This window comes from Micropterus dolomieu, linkage group LG05, assembly GCF_021292245.1.
Source record: "Micropterus dolomieu isolate WLL.071019.BEF.003 ecotype Adirondacks linkage group LG05, ASM2129224v1, whole genome shotgun sequence".
Lineage (NCBI taxonomy): Eukaryota > Metazoa > Chordata > Actinopteri > Centrarchiformes > Centrarchidae > Micropterus > Micropterus dolomieu.
This window is the reverse complement of record NC_060154.1, coordinates 4,444,393-4,469,530: the sequence shown is the minus strand read 5'-3', so window position 1 is coordinate 4,469,530 and position 25,138 is coordinate 4,444,393.

Here is a 25,138-nt window from a genome sequence, read left to right as displayed (position 1 = left end):
CTACTTTGCATTTGCCGCAGCATAGAAGTTTAAGACTGAATAATAGGCAGCTTAAGTTTTAATTAGACTGAATATTTAGTCTTGATGCATAGCGCAAAAGAAAGTTATGGCCTTGTGCCTTATTCGTGTGCATTATATGTCACCGCATCTGTATCGGACTAAACAGTGTTCTCTTTCTGTATGACTCTCTTTTCAAAATTGCATAAAATATCACAGCAACATCAGGCTGGCCGCAGGTCAGTTTTCATTCATCTTCCATCACTATTCAATATTGCATTGTATTTCACTTGCAGCAGAAACAATGCACTTGGATTTACATACTCTCATAAATATGGCCTTTCCAGCCGGCAAAGGCCAGCATCAGCTGACATTTCCTTCGTATCACTCTGCCTCTGCAAGTAATAACAACATCGCCAGCCAACAGGAGCTTATCACATTGCAGTGACACTTGTGCAAGATTGCAGCCATGAAGATCTTTGCAGACAAGAAAAGCAGCAAGAGATGGATGTGCAGACCTGGGCGACTTCAATAAAGCCAGCAAAGCTAAAGCAAACTCAGGCAATAAGACTATGAGGCTGGTGGGTCATACATGACGCAACGGAAGAGCAAGGCATCATATAAAATTCTATGAAGTTTCTGCAAAATGCAAGAGGCCACAAGTATATCAACCATGTGGAGGAATCATATTACCTTAAAAGATATTTCATGAAATAGTTTGAGGTGAATAACTGGTTCATTCAATGTAACTTTCTGAATTAGCATTAGGTCCAACAGAAGTGTTTCACTGTGCTATGTTAATAGAGCAGTAGATTTAACAGTTGGACTTAAAGTGGCTATAATCAATATTTTTATAGTAACACTGGATTACATGACTACTTGGATGTGAAAGGGGTTGCTCGTAGTGATGAACCCCCAAACAATTATCACTCAACTTTGCAGTTCTCCTCAGCCCTGTGGAACTTTATTTAATGTCTTTTAGCTCATTGTTGTGATTTTCTGGCCCACAACACTTATACATTTTCAGCAAAAAAGTAAAAGCCAGTTGCACTGCTGTTCCATTTGTCCAGCAGCAACAAAATTGAGAACCTTGACATGACAGATTACTGAGTAAAACATTAAAACATTCAGTGGTGTGATGGATTACAATTTAAAATTCAGCATATCTGTCAAATCCACACAGAAAACTGAGATTAAAAACAATAACTTTATCTTTTGGTAAGAGAACTTCTTGGACTCTCAACTGGTTGCCTGACGAGTGGTCGTAGCAGCATTTGATGGAGCTGGGCTTATACATGTTACTTTTGCAAATGAGTAATTAGTAAAGCAATGTACCCACTTTTTAAATGGGTAATGTGTGTAATTATTGACCTCTGTATTGTAATGACCTGCCGGGGACTACAGATGAAAAATAGCCTTTTGCCTAAATATGGTATATTTACACTAAAATGTTCATTAATGTGATCTGTCCCTTCTAAGTAAGTAAGTAAGTTTCTAAGTAAGTAATTAATTACACTTCTGGAAACATCCAGCAAGCCTTCTCCTCAGACCTTGAAAATGGTTTATATGTATGTATATTATTATTATATATATTCGTTTTAATATCTCAGTTATGTAAAACACCTCACAGACTTGCTTGACTTGCAGTTTGCCTATGAAGACTAGTGACTTGAAACTTGGACTGAAAAACAGCAATTTGTGATCTAAATGCTATCCTGCACAATTACACTACCATGTTGATTGACAGATCTTTTAATAGAGTGGGAATAATTCAATAATCAGTTAATAATCTTCTGATGCAGTTAAAGGTGTTATGTTTACATATGTAATGTTTGTGAACTCAGCAGGAAACTGAATTACATTTGATTGAGAAACACATAAAGACAGTTGTGTGTGTGATTAAGACTTTTTATTTGTGTAAATACATTTAAATTATATGGTCAAAAATTGTTTTCATTAAAATTATGCATAATATAATACATCTTGAAAAGCACATTTCTTACAGTTAGAGATCAATCATTGGCCATTCACACAAACACACCTGACCAAATCCATCAGTGCATGTGAATTATGCAGGCACAAGTGCACATGGCACTCAGTACAATGGAAAGCTCATGTATCTGCTCTAAGAAACATTTATAATACAGCAGTAACACCCTCCAGTGGACTACACAAGCTGTTTTTCAGAGTAAAAGTAAAGTAAAAAGAACCTCCCGCCTGCCTTAGAGCATGAGAGTTAAAAGGTAAATGTTGACAACTTCTAACTGTAAATAATGTCATACTGGGCTCAGGGTTCCAATGTGACTCCCTCTTTAAAGAAAGACACCTTCACTTCTGAGAATATATACCTCTTTCCACCTCTCCCTCAGGCTTAAACACAGCCTTGCACTCTGCTCTGCGGCTGTTTTTCTCTCCTCCATTCATCTCTTGTTATTCCCACCGTGTCCTCTGACCCTCAGCCTCCTGCTCAGGCTCTCCAGCTGCAGTGAACCTCCACTCCCTTCAACCTCTTATCCACCGCTCGGAGCTCTCAAATGCCGGGCGAGAGCTGCCAATAAAGTCTCACCACTAGCACTGTCTGAAAGAGTGAGAACCTTTTAGTTGCTGTCTCTCATCTGGTCAACACGCTGCTTCCAGGATTATAGAGGTGGAGTAGAGTGAGTTGAGAGTGAGATGAGAGTGAACAAGGAGGGAGTATAGATTGCCATTTGACAGCATCAAGCTGATGGGCTCATCAATAACTCAGCTTCACAGTGAGGCGGCAGAATTAAAAGGCCAAAGATATCATCCTCACTGACAAGGAGACACTCACTGACTGGATTGCATGTTGCAAAACAGAAGAAACAAATAAAAGTAAAATTGAAAATTAACCCAGCAATGTAATGTGCATATGATACAGAGGAAGATAATAATTGTAAAGTGATGGAATAACTGATAATCTGTTTATAATCTGTGTCCATACTTTTTTGATAAGGGAAGGTCACTTTACTCCTACCCTATTGCTAAACGATTCTGCATAACCTTGGAGTTTCTTCCATTACACAATTTTTTACATTGAATCCTAAGGTTTTTTAAATGAGTTATTCTTACAATTTCTGCATATGGAAACTATGCAATGATATAACAAGTCATCTGTCTAAAATGCTTGGTTACATGGTTACATTGAAAAAAACAACAGCTAACAATGGTTGTCTGAAGGTATATTTGCACTGAAGGTGAAGCAGATTTTAGAGGGGGGCGCGATTACACATAAAGTCAATGCAAAGAAGCCATGCGGACATGAACAGATATTGTCTCAGCTGAAAATGTTGGAAGTTGAGCAAAATCTTGCACATATCCTTAAACCTTAGGATGGTACTGAACCCATCTAGATAAGAAATAGAGGAAAGGTCTTGAGGAAAATGCTAGAAAGAGGTCAAATTAGCATGAATTACGTGAGGACAACACTGTTCTACACTGGTTAGAAGGTTGGACATGCTATACACCCACCAGCCACCACATCAATTTTTTTTCCCTACATAATAACACAGTACTTACTACATTGGCACTTAGCATTGGACTTGTCACATGCTGCATAATCGTCCACTGTGAATGTAATTGCCCGCAAGACCAGACTGCTTTTCTCTTAGATGTGTTCAAAGAGGGGTAATATTATTAATGAGATTCAGCTACAGGACATCTGAAGCTAGTTAAGAGTCAATATCCTGAGGGGCATTTCAGCAGGATGCTCTGTAAGAAACCTTGGTCCTCAGGCTGATCAGTGGTCTTCATAATCACTGCTCTAGCATATACACAACTTGAAAACTGAGTGATTGGAATCATGAAAGGAACAAAAACACTCACAGAAACTATTGCTTTGTAGAAAAGAGTTCTCTTGTACCTCATGTTTCCATTATAGTTTGATGAAAGAATACTTAAAACTCAACGAGACAACACCGTCAAATGGGGCTGGTGTAAAAAAACAACAACAAACCTCTAACTGAGATGCCCTACTTTGGGTCTTCTCTCCCAGTTGAGATTTTGCTACCAGCTATGTTCACCGGTTGGAAATCTTGTATAGATATTATAATTGTACACTCAAAGCTTAAGAAAGAGGTCCATAAATGTCTTCAAAACTTGATTAAAATAAATGTTCAGCTTCTCAATTTTAATATTTTGTAAAAACCTAATAAGAACAGATCATATTTTTGTCCTGCAAAACCTCCATCCTTGATTGTATTCTCAAGTACAAAACATCTCCAGAGCTACAAAATGACTGTTCGCTTTAAATAGGCTTTCCACCACACCCTTAAGCAGCACCGGCCATTGCACGAAGGCATGCTATTCCATTCCACACTGTTTCTATCTTATTGACAGATGGATTTCAAAGGCTCACACAGAAAGTGAGGGCAGGATAAAGCTTATCTTCCCTAGTCCTCAGCAGCTTGTAAAACAATGCTGGAACAAGTGCAATCTCTGTGGTGATAGATTACAGCCCTAGTGTTAGCTCAGCATTCACGCTAGCCAAGCAAGACAATGAGATTGCTCTCAGGCGTATCATGGATGCCTCGCACACAAAACATTCACCTTTTAAATCTTTCTCATAACAACCATAGAGACAATGTGTCTTATTAGGGGAGATAGAAACACCAGATATTGCTTTGAATTTCATTTTGGTCTGCTTTTACACAGTTTTACCCTTGTTTCAGCACTGAAATGTATGTTTTTGAAAATTTTTAAGGTCACAGCTCAATTTCTTTTAAATATTCTTTGGAACATATCATTATTGAAATGATTTCCCCAGGGTCATCTCTGTATTGGGCATTAATAGACGATACTGACCTTGTCTTTGAGCATGAACATTTAGTAAAACTCTGTAGGCTGTAGAAGAGCAGTTTGTGAATCTTTATGCAAATAGTCAAATTAAACCTTTAATAGTTGATTCCATGGAGCTCAGCTTAATGCCTTATACCACTACTATAAATCTAATGGAGAATAATCTTTTTTACAACATATTATACTATGACTGTATGCAAACATGCAACTTTTTCAATCATAAAGATAAAACTGTGAAAACATGATGATAATTAATGGAAAGCAATTTTCATAGGTTAGCATTAGTACACTGATCTGCAGCAGCGGCTTTGAATATCAGACTAATCCAAACAGGATCCCCTGCTCCTCCATTGCTAAACTATGACTGAATACCACTGTAGAAATACTAAGTGTAAATTTACCATAACCTGCATGCAGCAAATTATCTTCCACATGTTCTGACTTTGGCCTGGTACAAGCATGGCTTTTATAGAGTTATATTGTTTTCAAAGCAGCAGGTGTTAAAAAAGCAAAACATTTCAATCATTTTAACACCATAAACTAAACTTGCAGACTTTTGTCATCACAGGTGTTGCTGGATGCAACTTCAGTGCTTTAGGAAATATCATGCTCCTCTCTTTAATAGCAGATTGGCAGCAACCTCACAACTGGAGGAACATCTGGTCACAGCACCAATGCGATTTTAAAAAATCCAACATGATGCTGTGTGTTTCTTTTGTACTTTAAAATCCCTGAACACTTATTCATTATATTTATTGATCATGATCAACATTACATTTAGGAAAAAACATTATTTCTAAAAGTAATAATTCTATATTCTAGGAAATACGGATATTTGCTTTCTGCAAAGAGTTATATATTAAGGGGGTTATTGCGTAAGATGACAATGTCAGGCAATTTCACACAACACACATCGCTCAAGAGAGATGGGAATACACAGTATATACACAAGAATGCTTGCAATCTTAAGATAACATATTTTACTGCCGTTTAGCCTTTTGTCTTACTGTGCCTCATTTGCACAGGCTGACTAAATATGTTATTAGTTAGTATATAATATGATAATCCTGTGTAAACCTTGGGATAACCTTTGGCTTTCTAAACAGAAAAGGACCATGTTAAAGAACCTCTCTTCACCTCATGGTTTGGTAAATATCACCTACCACTACAGTGTTTTCCGGCTCATCCTGTTCACTCTCAATAATAAAATATGACACAATAACAATTTCGACTTATGTAAACCTCTCTCACTGCCTTTCCCTTTTATTGGAGTTGATGGGCTGGGCTGTGCCATGTCTAATCACAGGAATTCATTTGGGGAAAAGCCAGGCAGCATTAAACGATCTGAGCTGCCTGAGAGGATCAGATAAATCCCTGTGTTCAATAAACCAAAGCGCCTTTCCTGAACGCAATCATTCTTAACGGGCACATGAGTGCTGATCCTAATCCTGAATATTTGCCGTGCCTAAAGCTAGGAACTGAACCTGGCACACCAGCCACCAATCTGGCTGATGGTTTGACTTTAAAATAAATCTGTGGCATTTTTATATGAAAAAAAAATTCATTTCTCTGCTTTTAGCAAAAAATAAAGGAAATATCACATAAAAGCAAAAGTAATCAATGTCTTTATATGAATAATGGGTGAAATTACTATGTGTAATGTGAAAGGTATTGCTTGTAGTGGTGAGCCCATAGATAATAATCACTTGACTGTTGAGCCCCTATGTCCCCACCACTTTCAAGTGGTGGGGACATAGGGGCTCAGATTAGGGGTGTGATGAGATACTTAGCTCGCGAGATATTACAATACGCAATATTAGGTTCACAAGGACAAGACAAAAACATCCTTAAATGGTGTTTTAAAGATATCGTTAATGCCAAGATATATGAGCAGTGGGTCTGGGGGGACCTCCCCCAGGAAATTTTGATCTTTAAACACTTAATTTCCTGCATTCCTGTGAATGTTTCTGCACAAATTTATGGTGGAAATGTCTTCTGTAAAAGGAAACACAAAATTCAATTCATTTCAAAATATAAAAATATAATAGAATCTAATGCAGTGCAGTTTTCTGGCATTCTTTGTTGATTTCAGATCTGTTTCTCCTGTAGATCAACTTTCTTATGTAATATTATCACTGCCTGAGGCAACACATATGTAGGCATGATTTAGTCTTCTCTCCTCTTTTATCATGTTCACAGGGAGAGAACGGAAAACTTGGCCAAAAAGAAATTGTGTCCAAATGTTGTTACTGATGCATACACGTTTTTGGTTCATTTTAGAATCAGTAGCTTGTTTTTTTTTCAGCTTAAGTTACTTTTTTTGGACAATGCACACTTGTTTCTTCTATATTTTAATTGCATAGCATTTTTTCTTAATGTGCAAATAAACCTTTTTAAAGGCATTTTCATTTGTTGTTTTGCTGCAAGCTATATTTCAGAACGTTTAAAAAAAATAATGCTCTAAAAAAGTGTTAGGGACAAAATCAGCCATTTCAAAAAGTGGTGAGGACATGTCCCCAGCGTCCCCAGTGTAAATGACACCTATGGTTCCCCTCAGCTCTCATGCAGCATGTGTTACTGCCAATGAAACTGAGTGGAAAGCAAGTCTATAATGCAAAAATGGACAAAAGACCAAAGCATCTTTAAAGCAGCCGAGAATTACCTTGTCACAGAAAATCACGATGACTTACCCAAAAAGACATTTTGAAAAATGCTAGCAGCATGATGAAATAGCTGCACTTGAAACATATTTGGAACGAGCTACAGAAAGGTTTACATTTACATTCCGATTTATAGAAATTCACTTTTAGGAGAAAAAAGGCAAAGTTACTTGCAATTCGAGGAAACTTCTCAACAGGACTAGTCTGATAAAGTGTTTGTCTTCAAAAAGTCATTTTTACAAAAACATATTTCACAAAACTGTGTGGGGGTGGGGGTTGAAGGATGGATGGAAGCTGTTCTTATAATTAGGGTCTAATATTCAGGCCAATATATATGATATTGGTATATTTATGTCCTGTTCTATTATGTTGTGTTTTTTGCATGAACAACAACAACAACAACAACAACAATAATAAATAAGACAATTAAAAAGGAATGACACTTGTATCAATAGAAAATCCAAAAGAAACATGTTACAGCACTAGTTATTGATTGACAAGTGCAGAAACACCCCAGCAACACCAAAGATATTGATGAGAAAACAGAGAAAAAATCAGATGGGATTATGCAGATTATCTTTGTTGCCACAGCAACTGATTTGAGCAGAGGTCATTTTATGTCCCTCACCTCGCAGGATAAGGAGGAGTGTGTTTGCCAGATAGTCAGCCCCTCCTCCACCCTTGTAAACATGTAATTACACCGTCTGTCAAGTTATCACTTTGCATTTATGGAATCTGACACTTGAATTCTGCTGGTGGTATGACGGGGCCTCACCACTGTGTCATGTGAGGGCTGTTAGATAAATGAATGTCAAATACAGGTGATATCATAGCAATAGAGACACGTAAATAGGGTTTCTGGTGCAAATAAACTGTTAAAAAGCTTTCAGTGAAACAATTCTGGATACTAATGCATTTAGTCATTTGTCAGAGTTTAATTTGAAATTTAATTTGAAACATACCCAGTCATCCTTCACTAAAAGCTTTTTACAGCTGTTTATTCACATTCAAATCACTTTTCTACTGATAATAACTTGACTTACCCTGAGGAACATACGATACTTTTTTTAACCTGTGCAGGACCCTTCTGCCTTTTGTCTTCCCACACCTAACATCATATTTCATTTTTCTTATGTTAAAGTCGGACTATATTTGTGTTCCCATGTGAAAGCTAAACTAATGATCCCATCAATCATGTGGCACTTCATATCTTCTCTAGCATTAATCTCCATGGAGTATTACTATTGTATTGTGTGCAGTTGGAGCTTGATGCATAAAGAGTTATCTGTTTTAATGTAATTACCACATCTCATTCCCGCAGCAATAAGCCCCATTTTCTCATTAGGTTTTCCCCTTTGAGTAAAACATAGATTACATTTAGCCTGTTCTTGTCTCTAAATAACTCTTTAATGGCACTGCAACATGGTGATTATTGCCACCTTCCGTGTTGTTGTCATCATCATCATTTATGTTTTTTTATCATCAACTGAAACAATCAAAATTGGTTAAACACACAGTGATGAGTGCTGCTTTAACGAAAAAGAATGACTTAATGACAGATTTAAAAAGAAAAATACAGTAGAAATTAGAGGCGAAAAGGAAGAGAGAACAGAATTAAAAAAGAGAAATAGTTAAACTGATAGAAGTAGAGAGGAGGAGGAGATTTTCTAAATTAAAAACCCAGATGATAATCTCCCGAGAATCCTTCCTTCGACCTTATCTGGGTGACAACATGTCTGCTGGCCAAACAGATGTTTCTCTGTAAGGTATTTTCTTTAATCATGTCAGGACATACTGCGCCACTGGCATATCATCACATGGACATAGGCGATGCTTACACAAGCCAGCACTCATCTATTAAATGACCTGAGACAACTGTCTTACAGACCCTGGTGCACAATTACACTAATAAATGTGTTCATTGTTTCCCTTTTATGACTTATGCGCTGGTTTATAAATGTTTTGTCCAGGATTTTTTCGTTAAATGCTTTTGTCACCAGGCAAGTCCATTGCAGTGACAATAATAATGGGTTTCCAAGGGTTGTGTTCAGGTCCTGGATAAATTAACTAAAGGAGATTAAAATACTGCACTGTCTGTCATGGTTGGTCATTTGTCACCTTCTTCAAGTGACTCCCCCGTTCAGATTTGATTTATCTTACAGCTCCAACATCACTCAAACTCTAATCCGATCTCATTTTTCCCCTCTAGAGGAAATGTGGCCAGCTTTCTCTGTACCAGATGTGAATCCATGTCGTCTGAGGTTACGTCTGGCCCTGGCTAGTCCATCTTCCTGTCTGTTTTCTAATTTTAATACACCCCTGTGGGAGCTGGGGTACTTCTGATGACTTGTATGTCAGAGATGTGAACTGAGCGTGTACTATAAGTGTAATCAGTCCCCTGTTTATTTAAAGAGACCATTGCAAGTACTGCCAGAAGAAAAGGAAGTTAAGTAAAAGCTTTTACTACACTGTACACCAAATCATGATACAGCACTATTGCCATGCACAGGCAATATAAGTTGTCAAGGGAGGCAGTTGATTGGGTGCAGCAAATACAGTTTTGTTTATTATTACAAATTAGCCTTTTAATTTGCAATATTAAATAATATCCCACAAGTACTGATGAAATACTGCACTTTGGACATGGTCCAACTATGCTATTGCCGCCAAGAGGGATGAGCAATCACTCGGTCAAGAACAGTGAGTGATAATGGACAAAGAAGGAGCATTTAGAAAAAATGAGGAAGAAATCCCGCAACCTGTCAGATGTACAGTTTAAATTGGAATATAATGGAATCAAAGAAGAAGGTAAAGGCATACCCTTTTGAGTTTTCTGCTTTTTGAATTTTGATGAGTAAACACGTTTTTCACTGAGAGATACAAAAAGTTACCAAAAATGTTAATGTTGATGCATTTCTATCTAGGGATACGCAGGCACGTGGGGCCAAATTATTTGGGACAAGCACCCTCTGTGCTGCCAAATGAGGGCTGCCTCCTAAATGGCCAAAAGACATTCAATCACTTACATTACTTCCCTTATTAGAAGTAAATCCAGGTGTTTTCAGGTATGCTCTGACTACACAACATTTATGTCGTTTGAGGATGTCACTATGTCAGACTTGGTTATCATGGTTGTGGCATGAGATATATCCAACAAAGATCCTTGCTTACAGTCTTTCACAACTTGCATAAAGGGCAAAAGTAATTGGACAGAAAGGGCCACAGACAGATGTAAGGGATGTCAAAACAATTGTGCCCAGAGTCGTAGTTGTAGATGTAAAACTAGGTTAAAGAACAATACATTTGCATTTTCATCTTAGTGACTTTAATTGTAGGTGGCCAACTATCCCTCTACAAGCATATTTGGCAGTATTTAAGACACATGTCCTTAAAAATTATTTCAAATAAATATATGGATTATTTAATTTGTAATTGATAGGGTTGATGAAAATAGCTTTTTGTGTACTAAATGTAATATTAGAATAGCTCTGATTGGTGCCTACTCAGTGATATGCCCAGACTTGTTGAGATCAGAACAGAAAATTGATCCAGACCCGAAGAAGAAAGTCAAGTTGTGAAGCGTGTAGGTTGCCAGCTTTACATAAATTTTTTGAATAAATTGCTAAAAAAAATTTAAATTGCTGCTAAGTTTTGGTGTTCGTTTTGGTAGCTTAGGTTAAATCGTTTACCAATTTATAAAATGTAGCAGTTAACATTAGCTTGCTACTTCCAGCTTGTGTTCATGAAAACAAACAAAAAAATGCTTGGGTGCTTTTCATGCAGCTGTGTGCATAAAATAGCTTGTCAACAAATTAAACTGCTTTAAGAAAGGTTTACACAATAAGAAAACATGCAATGCAATTTAAATATAGAAGAAACAAATGTGCAAATTGTCTAAAAAAAAGTAACTTAAGCTATAAAAAAAAACAAGCTACTGATTACTGTATTATATCCTATTCTATTTTTATATTTTGTATTGCCACCTGCCATTTTGTGTTTGCCTTCATAAATAAAGACATTTCTACCATAAATTGGTGCAGAAAATGTATCCAGAATGGAGTAATTTAAGAGTTTAATGCTCAGATTCTTCTGGGGGAGGATGCCCAGAACCCCCATGGCCAGATGTTTCACCATCAAATATTTCTGCAAAAAATACCATTAAAATATCTTGCATTGTTCTCGTGACCCAAGTGTATTGTCAAACCCCTAATCTGAGCACTTATGTCCCTACCACTTCTCTACACAAAGTGAGAAACTTGTTAACTCAATCAGCAAACATTTGAATTGTTGAACCCATTGTTTTGCATAAATGGTTATGATTATTGACAAGTTAGTTGCACGTTAATTTAATGAATGAAAACAACACACAAAAATGAAACAGCTGTTTTATCCAATTGGAATTAATATTGTAGCCTACTAGCGGTAAGCTATATATTAGTCTAGTCTATACTAATTTCTGAAATTAAAATGAATACACTAACATTAGCCCAAATCAAACCTGAACCACTGCAATCCCAGCTAGCATGCATTCATTTAGAATCTGCTTTGATTTAAATGCAATTTCAGGGTGTCTCTGGGAAAATAACAGGACCTCCAATCTATATGACTGATGGGATGATTTACATAGAATTTCACAGAGCGAGTGTGCTGAATCATGAAGCTTAAAAAGATGCTTCTGAACATTGGATGATTGTTTCAAACAAAACCTTCCTTTTGCAGAGACACGCAGATTTATTGGCTCCATAAATAAATCCAAGGAAAGCCCCAGTTAAGGGCCTCTGCACAAGAAACCTAACTAAGGCTTAGTCTGAAGTTACAGCCACCTCATGTTTCATCAATTTTGGATTTAGAAAGTTAAAATTGACGTCCCATTTGGGCCTTGTTGGGGTCTCAGAGCAGGGCCGGGGGGCATTGGAGAGCTTCATCATCTTGACAGGAACTGACACCTCAGGCGTTCGTCAGGCCACCAGCCTCACTGCTTCCTCCCTGGGTGAGCAATTATGTGTGAATTGCCAGCTTTGTGTCATTCCTTATGGCTCTAATACCCCTTACTCTTTATTGAACATCTGAAGGGGAGAACCGCAGCAGCAACAGCCGTCATCGACTGCCCGGGAACTTAATTAGCCGAGTCTCCCAATTACAAACCAGGGAGAAAGAAGACTCTGGATATGTCCACTGATATTCCCCCTTCTATCCATTTCCCTTTCTATTGATTCGCAGCATTGTGTAAAGTGTGTAAATTCATCATGAAGGTGACTCTTCAAATTGAATTGAGCATGGCTTGGTGTAATAGAGATAATATCAATCAACTGTGCAAGATTGGGTCTTATCTTGTTCTAATACATTGTCCTGAATGTTGTTAGCTCCCCACAATGATCACCTGTATTTCAGAACATTCACAGAGCAGATGGCGAACAGGACTGACAATAATTTGTTCCTATTTAAAAAGAAAAATTGTTGAGGCATGCATGTTTTCATATCACACCCATGGGCATTTCAGAATCGTAATTAATCAGAAACTGTGTCTTTCAGACCTCATGTATGTACTAGTGTGATGATTTTATGATTCCTTCCATCTGTTGTTAATTGGACTGAAAATGTAGTGAAGTTTATTATGTTTATTCAAACATCTCCTGTCCTCATCTCAACTGGAACTTGGGAAGGATATTAATGTGCATCTGAGGTCTGGAGAGTTTGTAACAGAATGATTTCCACTATTTGTGGATGACGTTGTCCTTTTTGGCGATTAGTTGTAAGCAGCTGAACATGACATGACTGGGATGGAGGTCAGCCACTTAACAACTCAAAACAGGCTTCCTGGAAAATATTCCCAGAAAACCTGCAGAGTCATGAGGAAGCAACTGCTGAAGTCCGGGGTCTCATTCAATGATTATGAGACTAACCATTGGTTAGGGGCACTGAAAGGCTGTGGCAGGCTTGAAACAAACTACAGTGTAAAACTATTACAACGATCATTTCTATCTGGGTCAAATTGATCACTATAATTTTTTTATTTACTTATTACAACTTATAACTTATTATTTTTTCTTCTTCTTTATTTATTATGCAGATTATCATCTAATTGACATTTATATAATACGTATTATTATAAATATAAAGTAATGAAATGGACAGCTATGGTATTTCCTGAAAAGTCTGTTTTAAAAATATAGTACTCTAAATTACTGTACTGTAATTCAAACACACCTTGCAGTAATACTGCATATAAAATATAGCTTGCTGTACTGTCGTTCAAATTATAATTATGCTGTAGCCTTAACAGTATTGTGCTGTTTACAATTACAATAACATAAGTAGTGCATGTACTGTAGGTTACTAAGCGACAACTTGGCTGTGGTTTCAAGCGCATTTCAACAGGCCTGAAAATAGACTGCAGGCAATCAGCTGCCAAACTGGTAGCAGAGTTTGACAACAAACTTATTCATAAAATTAAAAAAAATGTTTTCCATATGTTGTCAAGACCCAGGTGTGGCTCAGGAGGTAGAGCGGGTAAATTGGAATCCCCGGCTCCTCCACGCTGCATGTCGCAGTATCCTTGGGCAAGATACTGATCCCCGATTTGCCCCAGGTGGATGTTCCGCCAGTGTATGAATGTGTGTAAATGTTAGTTTCTGTTTGAGCAGACCGATGTGTATAAATGTGAGTGAATGGTGAATGCAGTTGTAGTGTAAAAGCGCTTTGAGTGGTCAAAAAGACTAGCAAGGCGTTACACAAATACCGAGCATTTACATAAACCCAAAACAAACTCTGTAAGTGGAGTATTTCATTACTATAAGCACATTATTTAAACAGAATTTGTGTAGGGATTATTTTGTCTCAAGCTTTTTGATCCATATAAGATAACTGATAACAGTGATCACTATAAGCTGTTTCCACTGTAGTAAGTACAAAGTCTCGTCTGAACACGTCTAAAAGCAAAAGTGTTCATAGCTGTTCCCAATAGCCACACTCAAAGGCACTGAGGAGAGAGATGCAATAATCGTTCAAGCAGGGACACAAACGGTTCACACTTTTAGACAGTCTCTCCTTGTAGGCATTCATGGTGTTGCAATAAGAACACACAGAAAGTGATGAAATTGTGTGAAGAATGAAAAAAAGAGACCTTGAGAGAGAAGCTCCAACCTTGTATACTTTCTCACCTTTGCACACCCGGCCAACCGCTGCTTGATTGTTGGCTCTGGTATTATGAAAACTGTCAGATGCAGCCTGATCTCTATAGGAAAGGTGTGGGAGGTTTTTCAGATGTTGTACAATGATCCAATAAAACTTAGTTTGAAGCAAACTGAGGCCTTATTGCAGGTTTCATATTAGACCAACGTGGTGACCAGAGAGCTGAGCTATAAAACAAAATCACAACTTTTTTTTTTATGATCATCACTGAAACTTGTAATGAAGCTAAAAGTTATATTTTACATTTGCAAATGTCATTGACAGTAATGCATTAAATGAATACATTCAGTATTTTGCAAACATGTACTTCCAGTTTAGGAAGTGACTGTTGTGTGTGCAGTTTTTATCTGCTACAATCCCATGTCATGGTGTTGGATTTTACCTTTTTGGTATTAAGGTTTACTGATGTAGCTAATCTCCATGACAGCCATCACTGAACGTACAGAATGCCATGCTGTTACTTTATACTTTGACAGTAATACTACTCAGAATTCATAGAATTGTTACACTTTTCTAATGCTGGAGCAAAAGCAAATCAGTTTGATTTTAAACTCATTCCTGAATAGTAGAATGAGAGAGTAGTAGTTTCAAGTGATACTCCTTCTTTCCACAATCCTTTTAGTATCAAATATGTAAACATCTAAAGGTTTTAAAAAGTATAAAGAAAAGATGTGCTGTGGTCAGTTAAAATTGACATCAGTTACAAAAGCCCAAAACATCCATTCAACTTCTCAAGCCACCCCTGCAGCTAGCTTCACCCGTGTATTAATTATGTTCTGTGGAAAATATTTAATAGCTAATCATAATTGTTATATAATCAGAATCAGAATCAGAATCAGCTTTATTGCCAGGTATGTGTACACATACGAGGAATTTGACTCAGGATTGTACATTGCTCACGATGTGCTTACTTATACAATAATAAAATAATAATATAATAATAATAAAATAAAATCAGACACAAACTACAGAATAGACAACACTAATATACACACTATGAACAAAACAATATAGACATATTGACAAATAGTGCAGTGATCAATACAGTGATAAAATACATTAAGTTTACTAACTAGGAATAGATATCAAGGAACAGAAAAAGGAACAAACATGCTTTCTATGCCTACTATGCACACCGGATCAGCATCTGGCCCAGTTGAGGTTTTTTTTTCCCACAGTTCCATACACAATATTTGCCCGAATTTTCACAGGGGTGTGGGCCTAAACCTAAGTCCGCTACTGTATGCATGTAGGGTTAACCTCCTTTGTGTTGCTGCAAGGAACCGCGACGTACATGCAATTCTCTGCGATTCGATGGGCATGCACAAATCTGCACAAGACCGGTGAATGGCAGCCTAAGTTTAGCAGTTTAGCGATGACTAGTGAAAAGAGACTGCAGCTCTTCAGCTTCTCAAGATTACAGTGGAGCTACTGTGTGTTAAACAGTATTTAGCAAGCAAGTGCAAAGAAAACATATAGGAAATCAATTTCATACCTGCATCCATAAAATAAACATGAACTGATTTTGATATATCAACAAAATGGGTAAACACTGACAAAATGGGCAGCAATATTAAGTGGTCTGTTAGAAAATCACTTGTGGCAGTGCTATGTTTTATTTATATGTTCTATTTTGGATTAACCAATCAGCTTACTTGACCCAAGTCACACAAATCCGCACTAGGTGTTGTTGAGATTTGGGAGCCTTTGACTTACTGTTACCTATAACACCCCTCTCTGCGTAGGTTCACAAAGACATCATGGTTAAAATAAAACCAAGAGTAGTTGGAGACAGTGACATCTGCTCTCCCACCAATGACCATGTCTGCTGTGTCAAAGTTGCGTACTTTGTATAATTAACCATCCATCCATCCGTCTTTGTCTTTGAAATGTACACATCACTCGCCCTGCTCTATACAAAGGAGGAAATTGCTTCCTTTCACATTCACATTTCAAGCCTACAGTCTAGCATTTGATAACAAGTTAGATTTTAGATGAAGTATCACTTTAATATGTTACAGGCGGTGGTGTGTTATTAAATTTAGGAGTGCTTCCTTAATATTAGTCTTTCTGACTGCAACCTGTGATTCATATATGTGGAAACATTTAAGCTGTGATTTTCCAAGCCCAGTGCAGGGACGTTAAGAGAGAGGGCAGGAGAATGGATTCTAAAAGCATACCACGCTAGTAAAATGTTACCAAAACTGAACATACCCCTCTTGATGTACATTTGCAGAGATGAGGACAGAAATGCTACCCATTTTCTCCGTGTAGTTAAGTGCACTCTCATCTGTTGTGCCACACAAAGCAAACCTCAATCTATTTTCAGGCCTATAAAGGCGAGTACTCAATTGATTGAACGGGGGAGAAAAGACTGATTGACTAGCCGGAGCAATGTTTACTTTATGCTGTCTTTATTTTGTCTTCCAGGATGGCTCATAGTGGGAGCTCAACGTCATCCACTGAAAGAGTAAGTATAGTGGTATCTTGTGTCCCAAGCAGCTGGAGTCCACATAACACAGTAGATGGCCCATCCTTTGATAAAAATACTTATTTCAATGTTGGGTCCTTGCTGGACCATTCACTTCTCTTTGAGTTTATTTTTAAACCATAAACCGCTGTGATATGCATGCAAAAAAAGCTGAAAAAATGAAATATTGATGTCATTGTCAGTTTCTGTCTTGAAGCTGTCATTTCTCCTTCATTTGCTTTAGTTAGTGTTATTAACGGATTTTACTTTGGTCATGTGATATGCTTGTGTTGACATATATTCCTTTGCAGTTTTTAGAAATCCAATTAAATCAATACCTGCAAAATTTATTACATTTTACCTCAGTGGATAAATCAGTAGAATAATTGAGCATGTCATTGTTTTGCGGAGTGTCCAGTTCTCTACTGAGCTGCCTTCTATAGCTCAATAAACTCCCCACTGGAAGGGTTTCAGGACAAGTACGGCGGATACAACTCGAGTCTCATTATGGGCTTTATTGTGCACACATACACAATACTCATCCACAAACTAGGTAGCCTGAATGCTAAGATAGCCTGTTAGTTAGTCTAGTTAGTTTTGTTAGTTTGTAAACCTGCAATGAAAACACAAACACCAGAATTACCTAATAATTTTAACCAGTCATGTGATATTAATTTTTCATCTGAATTACTAGCCATGCTAGTTTATAGTCGCTCACCGGCAAGGCGTACCAGTCCTGAACATCAACTAAATGAAAATGAAACCTAAAGGTGAAACGCCTGCGCACTGTACCTAATTAAGCATACACAGAAAATATAGTCTGGAGACCAGGAATAATAAACAAACCTTTAACCTAGCAAGAAGATAACATACATGGCTTCATTTGGAATAAGTCGGTAAATGTACACAATTATTTCTGGGATACTCCAGAACATAATAATAACACCCATCACTTATGATATATGTGTAAACCACTAGTCATACCTGCTGGAAAGCTCTACACCTCCCACTTGGTCTACTGATTCTAGAATCCAAGTAGGCCACCAAAACCAACACAGTTAAACTTCTAGATATGAAAATTTACCCCATGACCATGCAAATAACATAGCATACTTGGATATGAACGTGTCACAACATTAATAACTATCTCTTCAAGTTAGTTTTAATGTCCATAAACAACACATTGTCCTTGATGGCATCACAACCTCCTTTACCGAAACACACCACCAGCCTTCGGAAGGATGGTAGTGGGGAAAGTCTTGATCCTTCACCGAAACACACCATGGTGGGGATCCTACACCAACCGAAACACACCATGGTGGGGATCCTTTACTGCTCCTCCACTGGTAGCAGAACCACCAACCTCCTAACGTCCCTGTGGAGGATGGTGGAGGGATAGTACTCCATACCTTGGTTTTTCTCGAACTGCCCGCCGAACACTGGACAGTTTCGACATGTTCTCACCCTCACATCTCGTACTACGCCCTTCACATCAGAACACGCCTCCACGACGCGGACCAGCCTGAAATGGCCCCTCAGCGCGTGGTCAGCTAACCACACCAGGTCCCCCGCTGCAACATTTCTAGCAGGTGCATGCCACTTCTGACGGATGTAGAGGCCCGGACCCGCCAACTGGCTCCACCGCTTCCAGAACTTTTCAACCTCAATCTGGATTGCTCTCAGCCGCACAACGGGGTAAGTTGGATACTGAAACCCCCGGGAGTCCCCACTGGGTCCTGCGCGACCAAGCAGAAGAGAGTTGGGAGTGATGACTTCCACGGTTTCATCTTGTACCTGGGCTTTCGCACCGATCGGTCTCTCATTTGACAGGTTAACAGCAAGGTACAGGAGGGTCTGGAACTCCAGCGCTGTCAGGTTACCTTCTTTGCCAACACTGCTTAACGCTCTCTTGAGTACACGGACAGCTGCCTCAGCTGCCCCATTTCGGTGGGGAGAGTCCGCCAGGTGAAACACCCACATCCAGTTGGTCCCTGCAGCTGACGCCTTCTTCTGGACCTGATCCTTATCAATGCCACTTAGGAACTCATAAAGCTCCTGTAATACTGGTCTGGCACCCACAAAGTTTGTCCCTTGATCCGACCAGAGCTTCCTTGGGTGACCCCTGAGAGCAGTGAAGCGCTGGTATGCTTTCAGGAAGCCTTCCGTCGACAGATCTTCCACAATGTCAGCATGTACTGCTCTCGAAGCCATACAGCTGAACACTACACCCCAGACCTTCATCTTTGTTCTTCTTCTTATAGTATCTTTAACAACATATGGTCCGAAAAGGTCCAACGTTGTAAACTCGAAAGGCGCAGCTGGTTCGGTTCTTTCATGGGGAAGCTCACTCATCACCTGTTTGCACATCCTCGCTTTGGTCTTTCGACAGTGCATACAGGAGTCAATTACATTTCTGGCAATCCTTGGTCCCAGCACCACCCATGCTTTAGACCTCACATGGAGGAGCGTGCCAGCAACACCTTCGTGGTTAACCTTATGGGCCTCTTGTGTGAGGAGGGTGCTAATCCACGCATTGTAGGGGATCAGGGGCATACCGGTATCTCCCTGGGTAATGGTCTGGAGCATTTTAGGAGCCCTGAAGCCTCATCCCTGCTGAAGACGAGTCTGTTTAGCGTCGTCACAGGAAACGTAACTCCCTCCTGGGCGGCTAGGCACAGGTCTTGGAATGCAGCTTTGCGTTCCTTTACTGTCAATACTGCCTCCCACTTTGCTGGTATAGAGGCCCTCCCTACACAGACCAACCACTTCTTCACAGCCCTGCGGACATAACCAACTACTCCACAAAGCTTAGTTAGCGAACTGCACCTTGTTGGATCCACTTGGTCTATGAGCTTGGCTCCCCACAGAGTCTCCGTTTCTTGGGTCACTTTCATCCCATCGTCTGAGAGTGCTGGGACCCTGCTAACTCCATCTGTGACAATTGGATCTTCACCACCGTGACTGTCAGGGTTTAACAACTTCTTGGCTTGAGCTCTGGAGAGGACTGCTGAAAAGGCCTTTCTCTGAAGCTTACTCACCACCTCCCTAGCATCAGCTGCCACTTTTGAAGTGGACTTCATGGGCCACTCCTTGACTGGACTAGACAGGAACTCAGGACCTTTATTCCACACAGAGTCCTCAGTCAGCAATTCAGGAGAGCACCCCCTCGTGACTGGATCAGCAATGTTGACTTTACCTGCTATCCACCCCCAGTCAGTTACAGGCCCAGCTTTCTGAATCTCTCCGACACGGTTCGCAAAGAATGTCTGGAATCCGTAGCTCTCTCTCTGGATGGCACCTAGCACCGTCTGACTGTCAATGAAGTGGTACCACTTCTCCACGTCTAACCGTCCATGCTTCAATACGTATCCCTTTAGACGCGTGGCAAAGACAGCCCCGCATACCTCAGCCTTTACTGCATCACCCTTTTGGTTGAGGGGGGTTAACTTGGCCTTTGACTCTACCAGCCGGGTGACCACACCATTTAACGTCTCCCATCGCAAGTATAGCACAGCGCCATAGGACTCACAGCTCCCGTCAGAAAACGTGATTCCCCAGGGTTTACCCCTCCAGTCAGAGGGCGTGAGGCTTCTGTGGAACTTAATGCTACTCAAACGAGCGTACCCCTTGAACAGTTCAATCGCCTTTCCTCTGAGCTCGTCAGACAGAGGTTCATCCCAGGTGTCTTTAGTAAGCTTGCCAGCTTCCTGGAAGGCTCTTCTCACAAGGATCACTCCTTTCTGTTTCACGGGTGTTACGAGGCCAGTCGGGTCATACAGCCCAGCGATCTAGCTCAGTAGAACACGACGAGTCAGTGGATTCGGCGTCTTTACTTCCACTTGAGGTGGAAGTGAGGTCAATCTCGGTTCTCATCTTTTTCTTCCTTCTGGAGAAGTTGATGGAGACCATCACAAAGAGTTTGTCCTCTTGCACGAGATAACCAACCCCCAGGGCCTTGTTATCTTCCTCCCTTAACTGGTTGGGCAACGTCAGAGTCACTGGCTTGGACTCTGTCCCGTCCCGCCTCCCACCTTGACCGGACCGGACCCAAGGCTTGAGGTAGAAGCCTCCTGCTTTGAGTATTTTCTGTACTCCCTCTTGGATCTTGTCTAGACAGTGTGGGTCATTGTGGGACGTGAGGAGGTCATCGACGTAGGAGTCTTCCTCAATGACTCTTCTTTCCTCCTTCATATCAGAGAACTGGGGCAACTTCGCGGTCTCTCGCATGGCGACCAGTGCAATGCAACCCGCCGGTTTGTCCCCCATGTTCACCCTCACGACAGCATAATTCTCAATCTCATCCTACGGTGAGTCTCTCCATAGGAACCGATGCACATGGACCTCTTGTTCCTCCAACCAAACCGAATTGTACATCTTGGTGATGTCTCCGATGGCCGCATGTCTTCCTTCCCGGAATCTGAGAAGCACCGCTCTGATGGGATTTAAGACGTCTGGGCCTTTGAGCAAAATGCCGTTCATGCACACCCCTCTGAACTCCTGGCTGCTATTCCAGACGAGGCGCACCGGCGTAGTCACTGAGTGGGGATTTGGAGCGGTTAAGTGGCTCACCCACCATACAGCACCTTTCCAACTGTCCATCATGTCCATAGTGAGCTTAACAGCAGCTCCTCTCCCCACCATCTCATGGACTTGCCTCCTGTAAGCCTCTCTCCACAGGGGGTCTTTCGCAAGCCACTTCTCAGCCCTCAGGAACGTTGCTTCCACAGCATTTCGGTTGTTGGGAAGAGAGGCCGGGTCTTCCTTCCAGGGGTACTTCGCATCCCAGTGTGTGTCGCTGTGGGCGTCTCTCCCCCTGAAGGTTAGACCTGCCTTTATTATCTCCAGCTCTTTCTCATTAGCCAGGGACATCTCCTTTCCTCCCGGTGGGCACTGTCCACAGCGACACCCTCCACAGGCAGGGTCACAGGCAGCGCCGATGCTATCCCATTTTAGCCACCCAAGGATCTCTTTATTGCACACTGCTGTCGTTCGAACTTCTACACTGCTTTCTTGATCCAAGTGGCTTCCTGGCCTTCCCACGAAATGTTCTTCAACTTTGACGGCTACCGTCTTCATTGAGTGAGCAAAGTGCGTCTCTGACCGCCATGTGGTCACCTCCACTTCTACGAAGAGGTCTGGATGCACACCACTCACGATCTTGCCCAGAGGACCATCCCACAACACCAGGTCGCCGACCCTTTGCAGCCTTTGTGGAGCTAATCGACCTTCTCGAGTACTGATCAATAGATCGATCTTCTCTGGGCGGGCCAGTTCTCCCGGCTTAGCTTCGGGGAAGAACTGCTCTAGTCGCTCAGATCTCACCACTCGATCTACTTTTGCTATGTTTTCCATCCCGTAGCAGATCATCCCGTGAAACTTCAGGGTTCCTCGTGAGGTCCACACTTTTATTGTCACGAGATACACGACAAGGGAGATTGGTTCACCCGTCAGCCCGAGCCTTTCCGCAGCTTGGTGTGTAATTTGTGTTTGTGTTTCAGACGCGAGATCGACCAAGGCTCCAAGACTGTCTCCTCTCTTTGTCGTGACAGGTACGAGCATCATGAGGACTGGATGTTCTTTCAAGCCGCTCTGTTCTATCAGACCCTTGCCAGAACACACTTATGACATTGCCTTGTTAGTACAGGCTTTGCGGACAGCCTCCAACTGGTGGGGAGTTAGCCCCAACTCGGGGAACACAGCCTCTTGCTCCTCTGTCGGACCACAAGGTCCCCTCTTTTCCCCTGCTTTGTTTTCCTTCTTGGTAGCATCCTTCTTAGTTGATGCCTTAGGGCAGAGAAAATAGTGGTGGTCCACTGGCGTGTCACCTTTCTTACACTCCTCCTTATTACAGAGGAACTTTAGAGTGCACCCACTGTCAACCCCGTGAACATCCAAGCACTTTGTACATGCTCTTGCCCTTTTGACCTGAGATTTCTTCTCCGACAGACTGGCCTTCCTGAAAGTTGTACAGCGAAACAGTTTACTTCCATGTCCTTCATTACCACACATAGCACATTGTAACTGCTTGGAGTCTCTTTTGACCTCACTTGTTGTAGTCTTAGTGAACGACTTCTTTTCTCTCCATCTGTCACCTGGTTTCTCCCGGTAGCTTGGTCGCTCAGGAGCATTAGCAGGCCATGGCTTGCTGGGCAGCAACGACTTTTGGTCTTCCAGGAACAGCAAGAGCCTGTCGAAACGGTTTCCTGGGTGGACGTCGTTAACAGGGTTTCTCACACACATAAGCCACTCTCTTTTCATGACATCAGGGAGTTTACTCTCCAAAGACCGTATCACCAGTTGATTCTGTACGGCGTCTGCGCACCCCAGGTCTGTGAGGTCCAATACTGCTCTCTCCACTGCTAGGATCACTTCTAACGTTTCTCATGGCTGGTGGTTTTTTACTGCAGGTCGTGATTGAAGCTCCAACACAATCTCTTCTACCGTTTGTGCTTTGTCACCATAACGGTTCTCTAATTCCCTGAAGATATCGTTTGCATCTCTGCAACGTAACAGCCTCTTCACAGACTCACCTATACTGTCTAGCAAATGAAGTTTTTTGCATTCCCTTGACCCCGTAGGTTCCGCTTGCGTCTGGATACTCTCCCATTCAGCCTTCGGAAGGAAAAAGAAGCTGCATATCAACACACAGACATTGGATTCTAAAGATTTCTTTCAAAGAAAAGCAGACACAACAGCAAAAACAGATCTGAAAAAAGAGACACTAGCCTTCTCCCACAATTTAGTTACCAGGAACTCTTCTGTATGCAGTTATGTAATCAACTGGATATCTCATACTCAGAGAGAGGTAATGAAGAAACATGACTGCTGATATTATTTACAGTATCGAAAGAAGCTGAGGTAAAGGTTGAAATTTAAACTTTTTTAGTTTTCTGTTAGTGAATGTGAAGTTTGGAAGAATTCAGCTTTCTTTATTGCATAGTCATTTCTATTTCTATAGTATTTTCACAGAGTTAGTTTCTGTTTGAAGCCTGTTGGCTCATCTTTTACATTTAGACAATTGTAAAACCAGACAGGATAGCAGGAATAAGATGCCTTCCTGATGTCAGCAGAGATACTTCACTAACTTTTTAATAAACAGACATTTGAATACCCAACAATTAATCCAAATTAATTACAAACATATTTAAAATTGCTTTTCCTATCTGGCTCAAACATAAGTCACAACAACATATGTTGTTTGTGAATGACTTTTTCTGACAAACAAAATTAATTTATATTTCTTGATCCATACACAGTCTATATAATTCTTATTATGTCCTTATTTGATGTAATGTGGCCTATTTGTATCTAAGGAAGGGATATCGTTTAAGACTTTTCTATGTATTAAGAAAAGGGGATATATACAATGAGAAAGTAAAGGCAATTTCAACCAAACACAAGGGCTAATAGCAATGTAGGACTACTATAGTATATGAGACGTACAGTGGGGGAAAAAAGTATTTGACCCCTTGCTGATTTTGCAGGTTTGCCCACTTACAAAGAATGCAACAATCTACAATTTTAATCATATGTACATTCTAACAGTGAAAGACAGAATCCCAAAGAAAATTCCAGAAAATCACATCATATGAATTTATAAAAATTGATAACCATCTGATGAGGAAAAACAAGTATTTGACCCCCTGGACAAACAGCATGTTAATATTTTGTAGAAAAGCCATTATTGGCCAGCACAGATGTCAAACGGTTTTTATAGTTGGTGACAAGGTTTGTGCACATTTCGGCAGGGATGTTGGCCCACTCCTCCCTGCAGACAGCCTCCAAATCATTCAGGTTCCGAGGTTGTCGCCTGGCAACTCGAATTTTAAGCTCCCTCCAAAGATTTTCAATTGGATTCAGGTCTGGAGACTGGCTAGGCCACTCCAGAACCTTGATGTGCTTCTTCTTCAGCCACTCTTTTGTTGCTTTGGCGGTGTGCTTAGGGTCGTTGTCGTGCTGAAACACCCATCCTCGACCCATCTTCAGCTCTCTCACTGAGGGAAGG